Here is a 16,651-nt window from a genome sequence, read left to right on the forward strand (position 1 = left end):
GAAACACGGCCTCGGACAATGACTTGCCAACAGAATCACACGCCCACAATCATTGACAAAGCCCTAGTTCTCAACTACTCCCACCCTATGCTCTATGAAATCTCAAAATCACAAAACTCCATGCAAACATCTAACATGCCCACGTGAGCACTCACTAGGCATCTTCCTCTGGAAACAATTTCCTTGCTGTTAGTAATATAAACTGGACAAATGGTAGAAAAATAAACATCTCTTTACTGCACGTTTTTTTTTTTTTCCTTCAAATGAAAGAATGTCCTGCCCTTGAGGAGCCCATGAGCCCTTGAGAAAGTTAGATGGTAAATCAATAATTCAAACACAATGAAAAGAGCTATTACAGGGGCGTTGCAAAGGACTCCGGGAATGCAGTGGGAAGAACAGTAGGGTTTTTTTTTTTTAAATCCACTGATATATTTTTATTTGAACAATGTGAAAAAAATTCCGTTTTTACATCTCATGTCTTGATTTGACATTTTTCATCAGACTATAAAAAATAGATGGGTATACATGTGAAAGTGCTAATAGAAGAAAAAAGAAAGTTTTGTCTCAATCTGGGTAGAATCTGAACATAAATAACATTATGAAAATGCTAAATCTGCTACATGAATACAGGAAAACATTCAAATCAGTACTTAAACTTGCACTGGATCACTGGAATGAATCATTTTTTTAATGACAGATCATAGACAGGGGTTCAGATCAGATCAGATCAGTCACTCAGTCGTGTCCGACTCTTTGCAACCCCATGAATCACAGCACGCCAGGCCTCCCTGTCCATCACCAACTCCCAGAGTTCACTCAGACTCACGTCCATCGAGTCAGTGATGCCATCCAGCCATCTCATCCTCTGTCCTCCCCTTCTCCTCCTGCCCCCAATCCCTCCCAGCATCAGAGTCTTTTCCAATGAGTCAACTCTTCGCAGGAGGTGGCCAAAGTACTGGAGTTTCAGCTTTAGCATCATTCCTTCCAAAGAAATCCCAGGGCTGATCTCCTTCAGAATGGACTGGTTGGATCTCCTTGCAGTCCAAGGGACTCTCAAGAGTCTTCTCCAACACCACAGTTCAAAAGCATCAATTCTTCAGCACTCAGCCTTCTTCACAGTCCAACTCTCACATCCATACATGACCACAGGAAAAACCATAGCCTTGACTAGACGAACCTTTGTGGACAAAGTAATGTCTCTGCTTTTCAATATGCTATCTAGGTTGGTCATAACTTTCCTTCCAAGGAGTAAGCGTCTTTTAATTTCATGGCTGCAATCACCATCTGCAGTGATTTTGGATCCCAGAAAAATAAAGTCTGACACTGTTTCCACTGTTTCCCCATCTATTTCCCATAAAGTGATGGGACCAGATGCCATGATCTTCATTTTCTGAATGTTGAGCTTTAAGCCAACTTTTTCACTCTCCACTTTCACTTTCATCAAGAGGCTTTTTAGTTCCTCTTCACTTTCTGCCATAAGGGTGGTGTCATCTGCATATCTGAGGTTATTGATCTTTCTCCCAGCAATGTTGATTCCAGCTTGTGTTTCTTTCAGTCCAGCGTTTCTCATGATGTACTCTGCATATAAGTTAAATAAACAGGGTGAGAATATACAGCCTTGATGTACTCCTTTTCCTATTTGGAACCAGTCTATTGTTCCATGTCCAGTTCTAACTGTTGCTTCCTGACCTGCATACAGATTTTTCAAGAGGCAGGTCAGGTGGTCTGGTATTCCCATCTCTTGAAGAATTTTCCACAGTTTATTGTGATCCACACAGTCAAAGGCTTTGGCATAGTCAAGAAAGCAGAAATATATGTTTTTCTGGAACTCTCTTGCTTTTTCCATGATCCAGCGGATGTTGGCAATTTGATCTCTGGTTCCTCTGCCTTTTCTAAAACCAGCTTGGACGTCAGGAAGTTCACGGTTCATGTATTGCTGAAGCCTGACTTGGAGAATTTTGAGCATTACTTTACTAGCATGTGAGATGAGTGTAATTGTGCGGTAGTTTGAGCATTCTTTGGCATTGCCTTTCTTTGGGATTGGAATGAAAACTGACCTTTTCCAGTCCTGTGGCCACTGCTGAGTTTTCCAAATTTGCTGGTGTGTTTCTATATAATTCTCAAGGGCTGATATAACCCTCCAAACCAACCCTGACTGTTTGGTTTGGAAGCAGCAATTCTCAAAAAGTGATCTCTGGACCAACAGCATCCATCAGCATTCCCTGGAAACTAGTGAGAAATGTAGATTCTCAGCTCCGCCCCAGTTCTACGAATCAGAAACTCTAGGGATGGGGCCCAACAGTCTGAGCTTGTTTGTTTGTGGCTTTGTTTTGAGGGGGTGTTGTCCAGGCTGGCTTGAGGGATCTTAGTTCCCAACACACACCCTGGACTATAAAAGCACAGAGTCCTAACCACTAGACCCCCAGGAATTCCCAACACTCGGAGATTGTTTGTTTGTTTAAGATTTATTTATTCATTTATGACTCTGCTAGATCTTCACTGCTGCACTCCGGCTTTTCTGCAGTTGCAGTGAGCGGGGCTACTCTCTAGTTGTAGAGGCTTCCGTAGTAGCAGCTCCCAGGCTCTAGAGCACAGGCTCAGTGGTTGTAGCAAACAGGCTTAGTTGCTCTGAAGCATGTGGGATCTTCCCGGAGCAGGGATCAAACTTGTGTCCCTTGTGTTGGTAGGTGGATTCCCAACCACTGAACCACCAAGGATACCCTCCAACAATCTGAGTTTTAAAAGCCCTCCTGGTGACTTGATGCTGGAGTTTGAGAACACTGGGTCAGGGCTTTGGTCTTCGAAGACTTCACATGTCACTGTTTATTATATCTAGAATTTTCCATATTAATAGCTCAATTTGCTCAACTCCTAGAAAGTTTATTTCATATATTTTCCCAAACAAATTAAGCCAAATTCCAGTAGCAATAGAAAAGGGAACATCTCTTGGGCTCCATGATGGAGTCTCATTAGACCACACCTGGAAGCCAAATTTCTGGAATGTACTTGAACCTTCTCCATTGCAGACAAAAGGTCACTCATCATCTAACTTCAAGACACACAGGTGAAGACCATTTTCTCAGCTACGCCTGCTTCAGGTGAGGCACCTATCTGGAAGGCTCCCTGGGTCCCATGATCCCCTGGTGCTGTAGGCCAGGGCTACTCAAACTGCCTGATGTGTGCATCCCCAGTCACTTCAGTTGTGTCCAACTCTTTGTGGCCCTATGAACTGTAGCCCACCAGGCTCCTCTGTCCATTCTCCAGGCAAGAATCCTGGTGTGGGTTTCCGTGCCCTCATCCAGGGGATCTTCCTCTGCCAGGGATCGAACCTGCATCTCTTAGGTCTCTGGCATTGGCAGGTGGGTTCTTTACCACTAGGGCCACCTGGGACGCCTCACTCAGGCTTTACTGTGCCCCAGATTACCTGGGGGTGAGGTGGGTGGAGAGGGTCCTGTTAAGATACTGATCCGATTCGGCAGGTCTGGGGTAGGATTTCAGTTCCGTGTTTTCTACCAGCTCCCAGTGCTGGGGACCATTAAGCAAGCCTGACACTCCCATCTGAGATAGATAGAGCCAAGAATTTGGCTCCAGACAGGCAACTTGCCACCAGGAGGGTATGGAGGAATTCAGAGGCCATCAAGGCTGAGGAGGAGCAGTAGGAGGCCCGGGGGCACCATAGGGGAGTAGTTGAAACTGAGAGAGAAAATCTAATGAAATTTCAGAGCAACCTGTGGAGGAAGCAGAGTCTGAAACTCCCAAGGGCTGTAACACTTTTGACCTAGAGACCGCCCCCCGACCCCAGTGAAAACCCTAAACCAAATCTGGGGAGGGGGTGGAGTTTCGCGGGCTGCGGGCAGGGCGTGGGAAGGCTGGGCGCACCCGCGAGGTGGCGCCGAAGCACGGAGATTCCTGGAGCCGGCTGGGGAGAGCTGGAGCCTTGGGTTCAAACCCCGGCTCTGCCATTTACGGGGAAATTTACGGCTCTGCCTGAACTTGGGAAGCCACTCAGCATCTGTGAGCTTCAGTTTCCTCTCGTGTGAAGTCGAGACAATACACACAAAAGCTAGTTCCCTCTTCTAGTTCTGAGACTTGTAAGGAGCCTTTCCTTTTGTTTTATTTTTTGTACAATTGTTAAAGGTTACACTCCATTTACAGCTGTCATAAAATACTGGCTATATTCCCCGTTGTGTATATCCTTGAGCCTATCTTACACCAGCGGTTTGTGTCTCTCCCTCCCCGACCCCTATGTTGCCTTTCCTGCTTCCCCACACTGGTGACCACTAGTTTCTTCTCTGTGTCTCCCTTTTTCTTTGACACCTCAGCTGTGAGATCTTCCTGACTACTGGCCGCCTAAGGAATTCCCTGTTTCTTTTTTTGTGTGTGTTATCCTCACTAGTTTGTTGTATTTTTTAGATTCCACATATAAGTAATACCGTACAGCAGTTGTCTTTCTCTTGTCTTATTTTGCTTAGCCTAAGATACCCTCTAGGTTCACCCTTGTGGCTGCAAACGGCAAAACTTCAGGTTTCCTTCTCTGTTGCTTATATTGGTCATCGGTACATTCTCTGTCTCTTTTCTTCTCATTTCTCCTTTTACTGAGATATAATTGACACGAAAGTGAAAGTGTTAACTGCTCAGTCCTGTCCGACTGTTTGTCGCCCCATGGGCTGTCGCTCCCCCACCCACATCCATGAGGCTCTTCTGTCCATGGGATTCTTCAGGCAAGAATACTAGAATGGGTAGCCATTCCATTCTCCAGGGGATTTTCCCCACCCAGGGATCGAACCCAGGTCTCCTGCATTGCAGGCAGATTCTTTACCGTCTAAGCCACCAGGAAAGCCCATAATTGACATATAGTATTGTATATGTTTTTCATGGCTGCAGTCACCATCTGCAGTGATTTTGGAGCCCAGAAAAATAAAGTCTGACACTGTTTCCACTGTTTCCCCATCTATTTCCCATGGAGTGATGGGACCAGATGCCATGATCTTCGTTTTCTGAATGTTGAGTTTTAAGCCAACTTTTTCACTCTCCTCTTTCACCTTCATCAAGAGGCTTTTTAGTTCCTCTTCACTTTCTGCCATAAGGGTGGTGTCATCTGCATATCTGAGGTTATTGATCTTTCTCCTGGCAATCTTGATTCCAGCTTGTGCTTCTTCCAGCCCAGTGTTTCTCACGATGTACTCTGCATATAAGTTAAATAAGCAGGGTGACAATATACAGCCTTGACGTACTCCTTTTCCTATTTGGAACCAGTCTGTTGTTCCATGTCCAGTTCTAACTTTTGCTTCCTGACCTGCATAAAAAGCAGAGACATTACTTTGCCAACAAAGGTCCATCTAGTCAAGGCTATGGTTTTTCCTGTGGTCATGTATGGATGTGAGAGTTGGACTGTGAAGACGGCTGAGCGCCAAAGAATTGATGCTTTTGAACTGTGATGTTGGAGAAAACTCTTGAGAGTCCCTTGGACTGCAAGGAGATCCAACCAGTCCATTCTGAAGGAGATCAGCCCTGGGATTTCTTTGGAAGGAATGATGCTAAAGCTGAAACTCCAGTACTTTGGCCACCTCCTGCGAAGAGTTGACTCATTGGAAAAGACTCTGATGCTGGGAGGGATTGGGGGCAGGAGGAGAAGGGGAGGACAGAGGATGAGATGGCTGGATGGCATCACTGACTCGATGGACGTGAGTCTGAGTGAACTCTGGGAGTTGGTGATGGACAGGGAGGCCTGGCGTGCTGCGATTCATGGGGTCGAGAAGAATCGGACACGACTGAGCAACTGAACTGAACTGAACTGATTGTATATGTTTAAGGTCTACAACTTAATGGTATATGTATATATTGTGAAATGATTACCACAGTAAGTTTAGTTAACATCCATACCCTCAAATAATTACATTTTTTCCCTTGTGGTCAGAACTGTTAAGATCTCCTCTCTTAACTTTTTATTTGTTTATTTATCTATTTGGCTGTGCTGGGTCTTCGTTGCCCCAGCTTTTCTCTAGTTGTGTCAAGCAGGGGCTACTCTCTAGTTACTTCTCTCGCTTCGGAACGTAGGCTCTTTCCAGGGCACTCTGGTATCAGTTGTTGCACTTGCAGGCTCTAGATCACAGGCTCAATCACTGTGGCCCACGAGTATAGTTGCTCTGAGGCATGTGGGATCTTCTCGGATGAGGGATTGAACCTGTGTCTTGTGCATTGGCAGGTGGATTCTTTACCACTGAGCCACCAGGGAATCCAGCAACTTTTAAATATACAATACAGTATTGTTAACCATAGTCACCATGCTCTACGTTACATCCCTGCTGCTGCTGCTGCTAAAGTCACTTCAGTCATGTCCAACTCTGTGCGACCCCATAGACGGCAGCCCACCAGGCTCCCCCATCCCTGGGATTCTCCAAGCAAGAACACTGGAGTGGGTTGCCATTTCCTTCTCCAATGCATAAAAGTAAAAAGTGAAACTGAAGTCGCTCAGTCATGTCCGACTCTTAGCGACCCCATGGACTGCAGCCTACCAGGCTCCTCCGTCCAAGGGATTTTCCAGGCAGGAGTACTGGAGTGGGGTGCCATTGCCTTCTCCTGTTACATCCCTAGGATTTACCTATTTTATAACTAGAACTGTGTCCCTTGTGACCACCTTCATTCATCCATCAATCTGTTCTTGGTTTCTGTATGAGTTCAGCTTTCTGTTTGTTTTTTAGATTCCACATAAAAGTGAGATCAGGCAGTCCAATGGTTAAAACTCTGCACTCCCAATACAGGGGAACTAGGATCCCACATGCCTCACAGTGCAGAAAAAAAAAGGTGAAATCACACAGTGTTTGTCTTTCTCTGTCTGACTTACTTCACTTAGCATAATGCCATCCATGCTATTTCGAATGGAAAGATTTCCTTCCTTTTTTATGGCTGAATTTTTTTCATTAGCTTTGAGATGTAATTGCAATTTTTTTTCAAATTACTAGTGATAACCAACACTTAGCTTTATAGATCCTCTGTATTGTATATTTGGGGTTTTTCTTTAATTTGATCTTACTTCATTAATAATAACACATAACATTTGTTTCTATTGTGCACTTGGTTTTTACTCTTTTTTTTTAAATGTATTGTGCTGTTCTTATCCTAACGTTTGAGATTGATGTTTAGCTTGCTAATTTTCAGCCTTTTTTTCTTTTCCCACATTTGTATTTAACGCTTCTTACTTCCTCTGTGAGATTGTTGCAAAGCTTACATAAGATAATGTGTTGTGTGCCAAGATTATATCAGGCATACAAAAATTCTGTTTGTTGACTATTAATGTTGATGCTGGTTTTGATTATCATTATTAATGAGATAATTATTATTTTCTCCCTTAAAAACAGAGAAAGATTCAGGAGAAGAAAACTGGATCAATTATGTGTTAGTTTTCTATTGATGCCAAAACAAATGATTACAAACTTAGTGGTTTAAAGCCATACAGGGACTTCCCTTGTGGTCTAGTGGCTAAAACTCTGCACTCCCAATGCAGGGGGCCTGGATTCGATTCCTGGTCAGGGAACTAGATCCTACATGCAGCAACTAAAGATCCCACATGCTGCAAGGAAGACCGAAGATCCCACGTGTAAGACCTGGTGCAACCGAAAATAAATAAATAAATACTTAAAAAAAAAAAAAAGAAGCCATTTTCAAGAAGTAAACTTAATAGTTAAATAAAATACAGATTTATTATCTGACAGATATGGAGATCAGAAATCTAAAATGGATCTCCCTGTGCTAAAATCAATGGATCTCACTGGGCTAAAATCAAGCCTCCTTCTAGAGGTTCTAGAAAACAATCTGTTTCTTTGCATTTTCTAGTTTCTAGAGGCCACCTACATTCCTTAGCCTGTGGCCCCTTCCTTCTTCAAAACCAGCAACATAGCATCTTCAAACCTCTCCCTGACTTTGAAGGATCTTTGTGATCACATTGAACTCACCCAGATAATGCAGGATAATTTCATTATTTTAATGTCAGCTGATTAGCAGCTTTTATTCTATCTGCCACTATATCACCCCTGTTCCGTGTAATATAACATATCCACAGGGACTAGGGACTGGGAAAGGGCATCTTTGGCGGTGGTGTTATGCTGTCTATCACAAATTAGTATTAGATTTTCCTGAAAATAAGTTTTATTCTCTTTTACGTGAAGATAGGTGCTACTCAGGCTGTCCAGGGCTCCACAGTGCGAAGACCCAAGCTTCTTCTATCTTGTTGCTCCATCATCAATATGTGGCTTCCTCTTCATGGTCCAAGATGATTTCTTGAACTCCATCTTTGCATCCTTACTCCAGACAACAGATGAAGAATAAGAGGGAGGGAAGAAGAGAATGTTCCATTCTTTTTTTTTTAATATAAATTTATTTATTTTAATTGGAGGCTAATTACTTTACAATATTGTATTGGTTTTGCCATACATCAACATGAATCCGCCACGGGTGTACACGTGTTCCCCATCCTGAACCCACCTCCCACCTGCCTCCCCATACCATCCCTCTGGGTCATCCCAGTGTACCAGCCCCGAGCATCCTGTATCCTGCATCGAACCTGGACTGGCGATTCGTATCACATATGATATTATACATGTTTCAATACCATTCTCCCAAATCATCCCACCCTCTCCCTCCCCCAGAGTCCAAAAGACTGTTCTATAGAATGCTCTATTCTTTAAGAGCTCTTTCTAGAGTGACACATGATACACCTATCTCCACCCTACCGTCAGAACTTAGTTATAGGTGAGCATATGATGCCATGAGAAGTTGAGTCGTGGACTTCCCTCGTGGTCCAATGTTGAAGAATCTGCCTGTCATTGCAGGGAACGCTGGTTTGATCACTGGTTTGGTCCAGGAAGGTTCCACGTGCTATGAAGCAATTAAGCCCACACACCACAACTACTGAGCCTGCGTGCCCTAGAACCCAAGCTCTGCAATGAGAGAAGCCACCGCCATGAGAAGCCTGTGCACTGAAGCTAGAGACTAACCCCCACTCACTGCAACCAGAGAAAGCCCATGTGTAGCTATGAAGACCCAACACAGCTTATTAATTAAAATTTTTAAAAAGATTAGCCATATGCCTGGTGGGAAGTCAAGTTTCCTGTTCCTGAAGAAAGATTAGATATTGATGTATTAGATACTGATTAGATATTGAGGTATTGTCACATTGCTTGGGTAAGAGGCAGGTTGAGGGATGAGAGACAGTCACACAGGACCCAAGTCTCCAGGGGGGAAAAGGGAATGCAGCCTTTACACCACCTGGGTATGGTAGGGAATTTTGACTGTGGTGGGCTGCTCAGTATCAGTATCAGTTCAGTCACTCAGTCTCGTCCGACTCTTTGTGACCCCATGAACTGCAGCACGCCAGGCTTCCCTGTCCATCACCAACTCCCGGACTTTCCTCAAACTCATGTCCATTGAGTCGGTGATGCCATCGGACCATCTCATCCTCAGTCATCCCCTTTTCCTCCTGCCTTCAATCTTTCCCAGCATCAGGGTCCCACCTGTGTACAGCAGAGGGAATTCTGACTCTGGCAAGCTGATAATGGCCTCCAAGGATATCCAGGTCCTCATCCTGGAACCTGTGAGTATGACCTTTTTGTGGCAAAAAAAAAAACTGTACATGTAATTGAATTAAGGATCTTGAGATGAGAAGATTGTCCTGGATTATCTGTATGCCTGCTAAGTCAGAGACTGGAGTGATGTTCTTTGAAGATAGGTAAGGGGCCACAAGCCCAGGAATATAGGTGGCCACTAGAAGTTGAAATAGGCAAGGAATCGAATTTTTCCCAGAATTCTCCCTAAGGAGTCAGCCCTATTGACACCTTGATTTTGGCCCTCTAAGACTCGTTTCAGGGACTTTCATGGTGGCCCAGTGGTTAAGGTGAATTCCCCTTGCAATGCAGGGGACGTGGATTCAATCCCTGGTCCAAGAACTAAGATACGACATGCTGTGGAGCAACTAAGCCCGCACACCACAATTACTGGGCCCCAGTGCTGCAACTAGAGAGTCCATGCACTGCAACAAAAGGTCCCACATGGTACAACGAAGATCTGCGTGCTGTAGCTAAGACCTGATGCAGCCAAATAAGTCAAACATCTTTAAAAGACTCATTTTTATGCAAATGACCAATAAGCACGTGTGAAGATGGCCGCTAATCATTAGGGTAATGCAAATCCATTTGGTTTTTTTTTTAGATTGATTTTACTTCCGCATATATATCATTACTTGGTTTATTTATTCACTGGTCAATGAACACACTAAGTGAGATGGAAGAGTTTTCTGGGTAGGGGAGGGGCCTGACTTGACTCAGGTATTTACAGATCTCCTCTGGCTTCATGTGGGGATCAGACTAAGGGTCCACAGCAGGACTGGGGAGCACAGGGAAGAGGTTGCTGCCATGGTCCAGCTGAGAGAGGGTGGACAGGAGCAGGGTGGGGCCAGTGAGGGAGTAAGCAAGGGCCCAGTGCAGCATATTCTTACAAGTAGCATCAATTGGACTTACTAACTGGATGTGGGAGATGGGAGAAAGAGAGGAACCAATGATGATTCGAAGGTCTTTGGCTTGGGGATCTGGAAACATGGAGCTTCCATTTTCTAGGATAAGAAAGATTGCAGAAGAAACAGGTTTAGGGTAGGGAAGAGCAGGAGTTACATTTCTGGCATGATAAGTTTGAGAAGCCCATTAGATATCCAAATGAAATTGTTCAGTAGTGAGTTTGATGTATAAGCCTGGAGTTCAGGAGTGAGGTCTGGAAAGCTAAGTTTGGGAGGTGTATCAGTCAGTGTGTGCTGTGTAATAAACAACCAAAAAAATCTCAAAAACACAGTAACCATTGACTTAGCTCAGCTCTCTGCAGATGAGCTGGGGATGGCTCTGCTGACCTCTGGGGTTCGACGATTCCAATCAGGTTCAGTTGGGTGGCTCTGATTCAAGCTGAGGGTCTGGATGGCTCAGGTCTAAGGCCAGGCTAAAGGACAGCAGCAAGCCAGGAGAGCTCTTCTCATCATCAGAGCAAAACCCCAGGAAATAACAGGAAACCCATGAGGCTTCTTGAGGACTGGACTGAGAATAGGCACATTGTTGTACATCATTGCATATATATATATCACTGGCTTTAAAAAGTCACATGCTGGGTCCAAAATCAAGGGACAGAGAAGTAAACTCTGCCTTCAGTGAGGCCATGGGAAGGGTGTAAATGCAGGAAAGGGGAAGAATGTGTACCAAGAATTCAATCTGCCACAAGAGCCATGACTATAGAGATGGGATTGGGTTCTAAGCCATGAGAATAAATACATACATCACAGACAGATGAGAGATAAGCACTGTGATGAGCTCTGGATGTTCCAGGAGATGGAAAATCAGAAAAGGAACTGAGAAGGAACCACCAGAGAGAGAAGGAAAACCAGGAAAGTGGGAACCAGGGAAGAATGTGTTTCATAGATCAGAGAATGAGTGCCCATGTCAATTACTGCTGAAACATCAGGAAACATTGGTCTGAGTATCAACCATTGGGTTTGGGAATGGAAGGTGGATTCTTAACCACTGGACCACCAGGGAATTCCCTAGACAATTCTTTTGACAAACATTGCTGAAAACGGCATGTGATGGTCAGCTTTATATGTTAACTTGATTGTGCCATGGGGTCCCCAGACATTTGGCCAAATGTTGTTCAAGTTATGTCTGTGAGTGTGTTTCTGGATTAGATTACATTTGAACTGGTAGAGTAAGTCAAGTATATTGCCCTCCCTACGGTGGGTGGACCTCATCTAATTAATGGCAGACCTGAATAGAAGGGAAAGGTTGAGTAAGAGAGAACTCCATTTGCTTGACTGCACTGAGCTGAGATTGTGCTCTTTTCTGGCTTTCAGACTCTAGATGAACACTGGCTCTTCCTGAGTCGCGAGCATCCTGGTTTTGGGACTGAAACTTACGCTATAGGCTCTCCTGGTTCTCAGGGCTTTGGACTTAGCCTGGAACTACACATCAGCTCTCCTGGGTCTCCAGGCAGCCAATGGAAGACCCTGGGACTTAGCCTCCATAATGCATAAGCCAACTCCTTATAATAAATATATATGTATATATATATAGGGCTTCTCTGGTGGTTCAGCTGTAAAGAATCTGCCTGCCAATGCAGGGGACATGGGTTTAATTCCTGGGTCAGAAAGATCCCCTGGAGATGGAAATGGCAACCCACTCCATTATTTTTGCCTGGGAAATCCCATGGAAAGAGGAGCCTGGTGGACTACCATCCATGGGGTCACAAAAGAGTTGGACATGACTTAGTGCTGCAGCTGCTACTGCTGCTAAGTCTCTTCAGTCGTGTCTGACTCTGTGCGACCCCATAGATGGCAGCCCACCAGGCTCCCCCGTCCCTGGGATTCTCCAGGCAAGAATACTGAAGTGGGTTGCCATTTCCTTCTCCATGACTTAGTGACTAAACAACTATATATGTATAGTCTATATCTGTATCTGTATCCAGTCAGAGTTCTGTTTCTCTGAAGAATCCTGACTAATACAAGGAGGCAGAGAAGTGTGGTAGCTGGAGTGGGTATAGGATTGAGCTGGAATTTATTTTAATTTTTAAGATATTTATTTTAATTATTTGGCTGTGCATGGAGTCTTCAATCTTCATCTCAGCATGGGAGATCTTTAGCTGCAGCGTCTGAGATCTAGTTCCCTGACCAGGGATTGAACTTGAATCCCCTACACTGGGAGCATGGTGTTCCAGCCACTGGACCACCAGGGAAATCCCTATTTTTATTATTATTATTATTATTTTTGACCACATTATGGCAAGTGGAATTTTAGTTCCCCAACCAGGGATCGAACCCATGCCCCCTGAAGTGGAAGCTCAAAGTCTTAACCACTGGACTGCCAGGGAAGTTCCAGTAAGTAAGCACATTTATGATATGTTAGAAGGAGATATTTGCTGGGGGGAGAGGTGGAAAGTTGAGCACTGGGACATCAGGACCACTGGTGCTTCCCTGGTGGCTCAGGCAGTAAAGAATCTGCCTGCAATACAGGAGACCCTGATTTGATCCCTGAGTTGGGAAGATCCCCCCGGAGGGGGACATGGCAACCCACTCCAGTGTTCTTGCCTGGAGAATCCCCATGGACAGAGGAGCCTGGTGGGCTACAGGCCGTGGGGTCACAAAGAGTCAGACACAACTGAGAGACTAAGCACAGCATGGAAGATTGCAAATTTTAAAAAACATTTACATATTTGGCTATGTCAGGTCTTAGTTTTGGCCCACAGGATCTTTTGTTGCAGTGCATGAGCTCTCTATCTGTGACTCGAAAACTCAGCAGTGGCATCACACAAGGTCTGAGATATGTCGGATCTTAGTTCCCCAAACAGGGATTGAACCCACATCCCTTGCATTGCAAAACAGATTGTTAATCACTGAACCACCAGGGAAGTCCTGGGATTTGCTATTTTTAATGAATTGTTGGTGTGGGGTTAAAAGGAAGTCTGCTAGGGGGCTTCTGGGAAAGGTTTTCCTTAGTGATAAGCAGGACACATGGATATTCTTTCCTTTTTCTGCCCAAAGGATTTAATGTCTGGAACTGTGGTAGCCACCTTATGACCTGAGATGATCAAACCTGAGGGTGCAGCTGAAATGCAAGTCTGAAAGATGGGAAGAATTTGAATTATTAATAACATTAGTGTGATTTTCTGAATTAGCCAACTCCTGATCTATCTTACAAAGTCCTGATTGTTTAAGCAAGTTGAGTTGAAGTTTTCTGTTATTTAAGGGGGAAAAAAAATCCCTGTAAACATATTTACATTTCATACACAGTAGGATTCTTCCGTTTGTTCTCCAACCACAGGTGATGTGACAACATTCCATTTAAAAACTCTGTAAGTGCTGAAGAAGTTAACAGGCATTCACCAAGCTCCCGGCAATGGAAGAAACCACCCTCTTCTAGCTATCAGTGGTGTTCAGAACCATGGAGAGTGGACACTGATCCTGCCTTCTCAGCCCTGTGGGATTAGCTCTTCTTATGGGAGTTTTCACCAGTCAGTCCCTTTCTAAGGACCATTATTCAGAAGATGGCAAGGGAAATTTTAGGGACAGAGTCTTTGTTGCTATTGGCTTATCAGCTGGTCCAGTTTGGATCTGAACTTGAGCTGATTTCTATGCAAAATAATAACGCTAATTTATCCTATCTTTAAAGTCAGAGTTGGAGATGAGAACTTAAGGTGTTTTATATTGCCTTATCATTCAAAATATCTTCTTCCTGGGGACTTCCCTGGCGGTCCAATGGTTAAGAACTCACCTACCAATGCAGCAGATGCGGTTTTGATCTCTGGTCTGGGAACTAAGATCCCACATGCCTTGTGGCAAGTAAGCCTGCACTCTCCAAAAGAAGAGCCCCTGCACCACTAAGACCAGACACTGTCAAAAATAAAGAAATATATCTTCTCACCTTCCCAAGAGAGGAATCCATTTCTGTGGGAAATTATTAATCTCTACCCTATCGACCTCAGGCATGGCTGTGTCACTTGTTTGGGTCAATGAAATGGGGATGGAAGTGAAGTGATCTGTATCATTTCTGAGCAGAAGTTCTAAGAGCCAGTGATTAGTCCATCGTGTACTCTTGTCTCTCTACTCTCTCTAAGACCATCAAAGTCCAAGATAGAACTGCACCTTCATCTTGGATCCCAGTGACGAGCTGAGAGTCAACTTACTCAAGATGGTTGTGTTGCATGAGTAAGCAATAAACCTTTGTTGTTATAAGCCTCTGGTTTGAGGGTCATTTGTTACTGAAGCATAACCCAGCTTAAGCAGACTGATACAAAAGTAGTCAATGAGAATATAGTTGGTGAATCCATGGGGATTTGTGAGAAGACCCCAGAGAGAGTATAGGGAAGAGAAATGAGGATCTAGGACAGGCCCCTGAGACACTCCAGTATTCAAGAGATAGGAAGAAGAAAGAGAACCAGAAAATGTGACTGAGAAGAAGCAGGCAGACATGGAAGGAAGAGGAGAGGGTGGTATCCCAAAGGTCAAAGTAGAAGAGAGTTACAAGAAGGAGTTACTGAGGAATGGGTTAGATGCTGCTGAGAACTGGAGAAGCAATGCAGGATTTAGCTGTAAGGAGATTGTTGTTGGGGAGTGCATATCTGGGAACAGAAGCCAACTGTAGGGGTTACAGAGACTTGGAGTCTAGAAGGAAGTGGAGCCAGTAAAGGGAAATGGAGAAATAGCTGCAGAAAAAAGGACAGATTAAGAAAGGGATTTAATAAAAGAGGAGACTACCGATGGGCAGGTACTTGTAGAAAGGAAGTTATAGAAAATGGAGGCTAAGAGAAGAATAATTTATGGAGGAAGGACATAAGAGGGACCAGGGTCAGGCACTGGTCCAAGTTAGGAAGAAATGTGGCTCACTGATCTTGATGGGGAAGCAAGAGGAGGGTGGGGACAGGTAGAGTGTGGTATAGATGATGTGGAATTTCTACCTGGTAGCTTCTGTGAGGAAGAGAGCAAAGTAACCTGTTTGGAGAGAGAGAAAAGACATGACAAAGTCACTGATAAGAGGAAGCAGAGAAGACTTGAAAGAGTTGGAGTGAAACTTTCAAGAAACAGAGGTTTGAAGGAAGAGTGATGTCATAGAGACTGGGGTAGGCAGGAGAGCCTGTTTACCTGGATTGTAGCTCCAGGTTATTCATCTTCCTGCCCCGCTTCCATGGATACTGATTATGAGGACTCTTTGTATCAATGACAGTCTTGGGTATGGTGGGGGCATAACAATCCCATGCAGCCAGAATTCATCAGCTCTGTGGGAAACCTGCCTTTCATTTCCGTGTGTATCATTAAGGATGCTTTTGGCTGCAAGTAACAGTAAGTTTTGGGCTTACCTGGTGGCTCAACAATAAAGAATTCTCCTGCAGTGCAGGAGACACAGGAGATGTGGGTTCAATCCCAGAGCTGGGAAGATCCCCTGGAGGAGGGCATGGCAACCTACTCCAGTATTCTTGACTGTAGAATCCTATGGACGGAGGAGCCTGGTGGGCTATAGTCCATAGGGTCGCAGAGTCAGACATGACTGAAGTGACAGCACAGCACAGCACAACAGTAAGTTTTGACTCGACTGGCTTAAAAAATAATTTGAATTTGTTATCTTGCATAAAGTAAAGTAATGCATATAGACACAAAAATCCTTAACAAAATGTTGGCACACAGAATTCAGCAGTACATCAAAAGCATTATACCCTACCACCTAAGGGATTCATTCTAAGCATATGAGATTGGTTCAACATTTGAAAACCAATCAATACAATTCACCAAGACAGGCTAAAGAAAAAAAAAATCACATGATCATATCAATGAAGAAGAAACATTTACCAAACACAAGCATTCATTTATGATTTTTGAAAACTCTTAGAAAAAATAGGAATGAAAAGGAACTTCCTCAACTTGAAAGAAAGCATCTTGGGACTTCCCTGGTGGCCCAGTGGCTAAGACTCCATGCTCCCAATACTGGGGACCAGGGTTTGATCCCTGGTCAAGAAACTAGATCCCACATGCAGCAATTAAGACCTGGCACAGCCAAATCAATATATACATTTTAAAAAAAGAAAGAAAGAAAAGAGCATCTACAAAAAAAAAAAAAAAAAAACAAACCCACAGCTGACA

The sequence above is a fragment of the Bos grunniens genome, chromosome 18 (assembly GCF_055505025.1).
Source record: "Bos grunniens cultivar Pamir isolate PY7600 chromosome 18, Bosgru_T2T1.0, whole genome shotgun sequence".
Classification (NCBI taxonomy): Eukaryota; Metazoa; Chordata; class Mammalia; order Artiodactyla; family Bovidae; genus Bos; species Bos grunniens.